This window comes from Heterocephalus glaber, unplaced genomic scaffold, assembly GCF_053883595.1.
Source record: "Heterocephalus glaber isolate CG9 unplaced genomic scaffold, H.glaber_assembly_v1.0 deba00001729, whole genome shotgun sequence".
Taxonomy (NCBI): Eukaryota; Metazoa; Chordata; class Mammalia; order Rodentia; family Bathyergidae; genus Heterocephalus; species Heterocephalus glaber.
Window position 1 is genome coordinate 675,859 of NW_028258440.1, and position 8,638 is coordinate 684,496.

An 8,638-nucleotide genomic window follows, 5' to 3' on the forward strand; every position below is an offset into this window, starting at 1 on the left:
TGGTAATTCATACGTATCTAGGAATCTGTCCATTTCTTTTGTGTTTTCCATCTTATTGGCATATAGTTTCTTGAAGTAGGTATTGATGGTCCTCTGGATTTCTGCTGGGTCTGTTGTAATTTCACCCTTTTCATTCCTAATTGCATGGATTTGGGCTTTTTCTTTCCTTTTTCTGATAAGGTTGGCTAAGGGTTTGTCAATTTTGTTGATTCTTTTGAAGAACCAACTCTTGGCTTCATTAATTTTTTGTATCGTTCTCTTAGGCTCCATTGCATTGATTTCTGCCCTGATCTTTATAATTTCCTCCCTTGTATGAGCTTTGGGTTTGTCCTGCTGTTCTTTTTCTCGAAGCTTGAGGTTCAGCATCAGGTTGTTTAATTGGGCTCTCTCTGTTTTCCTAATATGCGTAGTCACTGCTATGAATTTCCCTTATAAAACTGCTTTCATTGTGTCCCATAGATTCCGATAGGTTGTATTGTCATTGTCATTTAATTGAAGGAACTATCTGATTTCTTCTTTAATTTCCTCTGTGACCCATTGGTTATTCAGGAGTGTGTTGTTCAATTTCCATGTGTTTTTGAAATGTTTGCAGTTTCTTTTGCTGTTGATCTCCAATTTCATCACACTATTGTGTGATAATATACAGGGATAACTTTAATTCCTTTGCACTTACTTTAACATGTTCTATGAGCGAGTATGTGGTCTATTTTGGAGAATGACCCATGTCCAGCTGAAAAGAATGTGTATTCTGATTTTGTGGGGTGGAAGACTCTGTAAACATCTGTTAAGTTCATTTGTTCAAGAGTTTGATTGATTTCTAGTATTTCATTACTTATTTTTTGTCTAGTTGATCTATCTATTTGTGACAGAGGGGTATTGTGGTCCCCCACGACTATTTTATTAGTGCATATATGACTTTTCATGTCCATTAGTACTTGTTTTATATAGATGGGTGCACTAGTGTTTGGTGCATAGATATTTATGATTGTCATCTCTTCCTCATGGATCATTCCCTTTACAAGGATGGAGTGTCCTTCTTTGTCTCTCTTAATCAGTGTTGGTTTGAAATCCACTTGATCTGCAAAGAGGATAGCTACTCCTGCTTTTTTTCAGGTCCCTCTTGCATGGAGTATTGTTTTCCACCCTTTAACTTTCAATCTATGAGTTTCTTTTGGAATTAAGTTTATATCTTCTATGCAGCATATTGTTGGATTTTGCTTCTTGACCCATTCTGCCAGTCTATTTCTTTTGATTGGTGAATTGAGACCATTTACATTGATGCTTTTAACTGATACATATTGCTTTATCATTGTCATTACTTTTTCTTTTAATTGGATTTTCCCCCTTTACATTGAATTTCTTGTTGCGCCCGATGGATTCATTCTGCTATGCTTCCTGGGGTTGTGATGCTCATTGTCTGTTCCTAGGATATTATCTAAAATTTTTTGGAGTGCTGGTTTGGTATTCATGAAGTTCTTAAGGTACTCTTTGTCATGAAAGTATTTTATTTCTCCATCCATTTTGAAAGATAGTTTTGCAGGGTACATCAATCTGGGTTGGAGGCTGCTTTCCTTTAGGGCTTGAAATTTGTCTCCAAGCTCTTCTTGCCTTGATGGTTTGTGTTGAGAAGTCTGCTGTGATTCTGATGCACTTTCCTTTGTATGTGATTTGTTTCTTTTCTCTAACTGCTTGTAGAACTTTGTTCTTCTGTTGAGTTTCTGGAATCTTAGTAATTATATGTCTATGTGTAGATTTTTTTTTGATCAAGGCTATTTGGAGTCCTATATGCCTCACTTATCTGTATGTCAAGTTCTTTTCCCCTGCTTGGGAAGTTTTCTGCCATTACTTCTGTGAACAGTTTTTTTTATGTCATCTGCACTCTCTCCTGTTTCTTCTTTGACTCCAATCAGTCTTATGTTATTTCTCTTTGCATCATCTAGCAGCTGTTGGATTGATTTGTCATGGTCCCATACAATTTGGAAGGAATTTTTCTTTTCCTGGTCACTAATTGCAATCTTATCTTCTGTATCTGAAATTCTGTCCTCACATTGGCTCATTCTGCTGTGTAGATTTTCAATGGAGTTTTTAATCTCCTGGAAATCTGTTTGTATCTGTTTTATGGATTCTGTTTGTTTCCTATGTTGGGATTCCATCATGTTCCTCAGCTCCTCTATTTTTTTTATCTGTGTCCTCTCTAGATTTATTAATCATGTCTTGCACTATGGGCACAATCTCTGCTGTTATCTGAGAAATTATTTCTGATTTCATTTTTTTCCAGATCCTCTTTTGTTGCCAGTTCAGGGAGTCCAGGTTGTTGAGTATCAGATTGTTCCATCTCGTTTCCCTTTCGGGTTGCTGTAGGTGATCTGGAAGTCTGGTTTTGAGACTTGTTTATGTGTCTTCTCATTTCAACAGGGGGTGGGGGTTGCTTTTGGCTCCTGTGGGGCTCACCTCCTCTGTGCTGGGAGCAGTGGAACGGTGGCCCAGAATCCCCTTCCCCTAGGCTGGGAGCAGTGGAAGGGCAGCCTGGAAGCCCCTTCCTCTGGGCTGGGAGCCACTTATTCTTTATTGTTAAAGTGGGTGGATTAAACATTTTAAATTCTTTTTTGGAAAAAAATGCTATTTATTTGTATGAAATGCAACCTAAGAGAAAGAAGGCCTGAGTCTGAATCACTGGCCTAACACTAAATAACAGAATAACATGTTCATTTTAGTATGCTGAGCCTTAACTTTCACATCAGTCAAATCAGAATAATATTACTTGCAAGGATGCTATTGAGCATAAAGACAGATAATAATGATATGAATGGTTTTGCACCAACAAATATGAAAGACAGTTTTTTTAATGTATCCCTTGACTTTCATATCACCTAGTTGATCTCCTCACTAGTGCTGGCTCCTAGCATTTAGCTCCTATTCTGTTCTTAGTTCTTGTTGTTCTTTTTAAATTTTTAAATTTATCTTGTATTAGTATATGTTTGCAATTCATGCAGTTTAAAATCATGTTGGGAGTGGTTACATGTACATTTTACAGCTTGTTTCATTTTTTAAAAATTCTCTTCCCTCTCCTCTTCCCTACAGGTTCCCCTATCCCTTTTTTCATATTTGTTGATACTATTCATCTTAGCTCATGTTATGGCATATAGTGTTTACATTAATTGTGGTTATTAGGTTCCTGTACATGACATATCTTCCCTTTCTATCCATCCTATATCATTTTCTTTGTATTTTGCCTCACTCAAATGAAAGATAACATATAGTATTCAAGCTTGGATGTCCAATTTATTTCACTCAGTTATTTATTTCTAAATGCCCACTGAGTGTATTGGTGAGGCGTTACAACATTTGTAAGTCTCTCCAACCTAGGGAGCCCCTCTGGTATCTAACTCAAGAGCTGGGTGTCCTGGTGGACCTTGTTATTGGTATCTGTTCTTTGTTTGACAATTTGAGGCTGTGCACGGTACTGTGCAGACACTGCCCAGGTAACAAGAAACTGTGGCAGGGGGGATGATCTTGAGACTCATGGGAATCCCTAAAACATTGTTTATTGAATGTTGAATAAACACAGAAACTGAACTTAATATATTGATGGCATGGGGCTGGGGATTTAGCTTAGTGGTGCTGCTGCCTGCCTCTCAAGCACAAGGTCCTGAGTTCAATCCCTGGTACAAATATATAGATATAGATATAGATATAGATATAGATATAGATAGATAGAGATAGAGATATATAGATATATATAGATATATAGATATAGATATTGGGATTGTAATTAAACTTCACAGTATTGAGCCTGAAATCTTGTAAGAGTTAACTCTGACTGCAGACATCATATCAGATGCTGAATATTTTCTGCACGTTATCTTGTTAGATCCTACTTTCTCTGTTATCTTGTTAGAGCCTTACAACAGCCCGGAGGGGTGTTGTGAGGGAATGTTGCTAGTCCCATTTTACAGAGCAAGAGACTGTTGAGCAATTAAGTAACTTGCCCAATGTTACATAGTTAAGAACAGTGTTTCAAGTCTGCAAAATTTCTTTCTTCTGCAGGGCCCAAGCTCTTAATCACAATGTTGTACTGCTTCTTATTTATTTGTTTATATGTTTATTATCTGTCTCCTGACTAGAATGAAGCATCACCAGCACAGAGATTTTATATTGTCATGTTCACTGCTCTATCCTCAGCCCCTAAAACTCAGTCTGGCCCATAGTAAGTACTCAATAATTATAAAGAATGTGAACAAGAATTTAATGAAGAATAAAGAGAGGAGGGACTGGAATGGAATCAAATCATCTCACACATCTGTTAATATATTAGCCCAAGCCCTACCCCAGAGATTTTAGTAAACATGTAAAATGGGATCCAGCAACTATATATTTAACAGACTCCCCAGGTAAGATGGTGATATACAGTACACAAAAAAATTGAGAACCACTGACCTGCAGCCATTAAGATATTATACATATATATATATATATATATGTAATTTAAAAAGCCAAAGAGACTTCATTCAGAGTAATATGATTCCTAAACATACTTTGGCAAGGACACACATTAATACCTAGTTTTGCCATTGGGTTCCCAGTCATCTTGAGCATCTTTGGTTTTTGGTTTGGTTTGGATTGGTTTGGTTTGAGTTTTGGCCCTATTTTGGCTGTTGGTTAAATAACATATCAGATAGATCTACACTACTGTCAAGTATTATACAACTAAAAGCTAAGGCAGTTACATATGGATAAGATTTGTGGGAAGTTAGTATTCCCAATGAGATATAATCTAGACTGAAAGACAAAGACCCAAATGACCTGTACACAAATCCTGGTTTCAGGTTAACTTTTCAGTGCCTTAATTTTTTCACCTGTAACCCAAGGATGATAGGGTTTTTATGAGGATCATGTGAGATAATCCACATAAAGCACTTAACACACTTCCTGGCCCATAAAGTTCAACAAATAATAGCTACAAGAGCTAGCTTTATACTCAGTGATATGAAGTAGTTTTTATCTTATTCCACTTAAGAGTAGCTAATTGTCTCCAGTTTTTTGATAAGTGGAATAGAAAGACAACAGGCCTTTGTTTCTTTGTCTCCTTTTGCTTCCTAAAACTTTGTTTTACAACTTTCTTGGATGAGTTAAGACCTTGCAACTTTCAAGATTTGGTTTATCAACACTGGGTGTCACAAAAGCCTTCCTTTATCCTTTAATCGGGTAAAGCTTCTTTCATCTTTGTTTCCATAGCATCTTGGCCACACCTGTATCTCATCGTTCAACATATTATCTTGAAATTAAACGTACTTCATTCTCTCTTTCCTACTAGACATTGAACCCTTTGGAAGAAGGGCCCATGTCTTATTCTTTTTTATATCCCTAGCACCTAACACAGTGCGTGCCCAATGAAGGTTTGCTGAACTTTCTCAAACACCTGTGATGTTTTGCACCTGTGATGGTTACTACTTTTGGAAAGTTTTCCTAAGATTGCTGTCTTATACTCTGGGCCTTAGATCCTATACCTCCTTGTTACCCTTATGCTTATGAAATGCAGTTTAGCACTTCATTTTATGTTGTTGTTATTATATTATTCTCTAATTGGTTCATATGTTAATTTGTCATTTATTTTTTCTTCCCTCAGGCACTAAAAGAAGAAATGATTATAAATTGAAAGTGAATTTTAAAAAAAGAAAGTGAATTTAAAAAAACGAAAGTGAATGATCCAGGTGTAAGCCACACCTGTCAGTCAGCTCTGCTTTCTGAATACCCAGGGCATCACCAGAGATGAATTTCAATTAAAAATCAACATGATTGATCACAAGCCCCTAGAACAATATCTTCACATAGTAGGTACTCAAGAAGTATTTGTTAAATGAATGAATGATTTAGTGAAAAAGAGTGCACTTGCCTAGACTAGACATCAGGAGACCTGGCTTCTAATCAGGTATCTGTTATTCTTTTTTAACTTGGAAATTAACTTCAAGTTTCTGGGAAATATTTTTATATCCTATAAAACACAAAAGAATCAGGTTATGTGATCTTTAAGGTGTCTTTCCATTTTAATTGAAAATTCTTCCACAGACACTTCTTTTTTTTTTTTGGTACCGGGGATCGAACTCGGGACCTTGCGCTTGCAAGGCAGGTGCCATAACCACTGAGCTAAATCCCCGGCCTATTCTTCCATTAAATAATTTGAAAATTCCTCAAAAGTCATGATCTAGATCTCATACTCTTCACAGCCCCTAGCACAGTGCTGAGTACATGGGTGGATTAGATAAATATCTAAAAAGTCATAATCACCACCCTCCATAGTCAACTTTAACCAAAATCAAAACAATACTAAATAACCAATGGCACCCAAATCTGCTGTCTCTAAAATGCCTCATCTCTAAAAATGGACCCTATAGGAAAACTGCAGAGAAACCTGGAATCTCTTCTAATTATCTGGTTTCAAAGTGTTTAAAATATTTGTAATTTAAAATCCCAGCTAGGCTCCAGTTTATGATCAGAGATTTCATTAATGTGAGTGATTAAATGCATGCAGAATAACAATTGCAGCATCATCTTAAGCCCTTCTCCCCCCTCATCCTTGGTAATCAACCATATCCATAACTTTATTTACCACCTACTGGAACTGATGACACATTCATCTCTCCAGCCCACATCTCTCTAGTGCACATCTCTCTGAATTCTAGGATCATAAGAGTGGTTCTGGAAGTCCTCTTTTGTGTCTTTACATGATGTGATAAAAACATAGTGAATGGTGATGGTGAGTGCCATCCAACAAAAAGGCAGTGTGTCCTCATTCACCTTATTCATCAGACACTGTACGACTTCTGGTTCTTTTCCAAAGTCAAAAAGATCATAAAACGTAAATGTTTTCAATCAGTTCAGGACATGGAGGCAGGCACAATAGTGTAACTAAAGGCACTCATGAAAGAAGACTTCTAGAACCGCTTCATGAAGTGGAAAGAATGATAGGTTAATTGGGGGGGTGTTACCGGGAATTGAACTCAGAACCTTGTGCTTGCCAGGCAGGTGTGGCACCGCTGAACTACATTCCTGGCCCTGGTGAAATATTTTTGAAGTGAGAATATTTGGCAGCATTAACGGCAATGTGCCTTTTACTCTAATTTTTTTTATTTAATCATACACTGAATTTTTAGATCACATCTTGTGTATCAAATTGCCTCTTTTTTATCTGCTTATTTGAAATTGCTTAGCCATCTCAAAAGTATCTCAAACTCAATATGTCTTAATGAGAACTCATGACCTAGTCCCTATAAACCTGGCACTGTCCCACTGTGCTTACTGAATGACACCTCCACCCACCCAGCTCACCATGTTAAAGACCAGGGAATCTTCCTCAAAATGAATCTCTATTCAACTCCCACCACTAATCTCCATCATGAATCATGGCAATTTTGCTTCCTGACTATCTCTTGATTATCTCCACTTTTCATTATTTTCAGCATTTCTACTCTCTCTCATTTGGACCACTCCACTCACTGACTGTCCTATCCCAATTCTGTTTTTCCACATCCAGTCTATTCTCCACATTCCTGTAAGTGTCATTAATTTACTTATTAATCAAAAATATTTATTGAATGCATACTAGTGTGTTAGGCATAGAGGATACAGTGGTGAATAAAACAGGCCAAGACCTGTTATTGTTATGGGGTTTTCATTTTAGTGAGACAGAGAGATACACTATAAATAATTTGCTTCTGGCATGATGAATTAGAAATACTAACAAATTTCCAAAAGCAGCTTTATGCTGAACAAAACTGTCAAAAATAAGCCTTTTAGTGCTCTGGAAAGCAACCAAAGACATAATAGGATGACCAATCATCCTGATTTCCTTGATACTACCCCACTGTTAGTGCTGAAAGTCCTATTTCCCTGGAACCTGTTCCCCAGGATGCAAAAGGTCTCATTTTTCAGCAATGGGTCCTCAAGTTTTAGAAGAAAGTTACCAATCCCACACCATGTATCCCAAACTAGAAGCTAAAAGCAAGAGGGTCAAGTGGATATAGTACAGATTATACATAGCCATTGTCACTGTTTTAAATCCTGACCACTCACTTGTATTGTTAACCAGAATTTGCTGTGCACAATAATGGCTCATCCATTGTTGCATTATGTTGAGCCATGCAACTTGAGAGTAAACTTAAGTGTCTGGCAATGATGAGCTGCAACAATCTTTGTTTTTGCCTGTAGATTAATTGTTGTGATTTGTTTAGAGCTATCACTACTTAATTTTTTAACATTATGAATATTATGACCATGGATTCTAAGTGTTCAGATAAAGAAATAGAGAATGATTACCATACTAAACCCAGACTGACCCAAAAATCACAAAAAAGAGAAAGTTCAATGACCATGTTATATTAATGACAGATGGAAGGATGCACGCAACTGGTTTAGGGAAGTACACAACCAAAATACAGCCTACTAGACAATAAATGGAAAAAATAAGGGCTTGGCATTGCAGAAAGGGGAATGTAAAATCACAGGTAGAAATTGAATTTCACAATTCCAACATGATCCTAAAAAATACTTATAAATCAATCAAAACTGTTTGGTCTTTCAAAAAAAGAAAGGAAGAGAGTTGAGGATTTAGCTCAGTGGCACTGTGCCTGCCTTGCAAGCG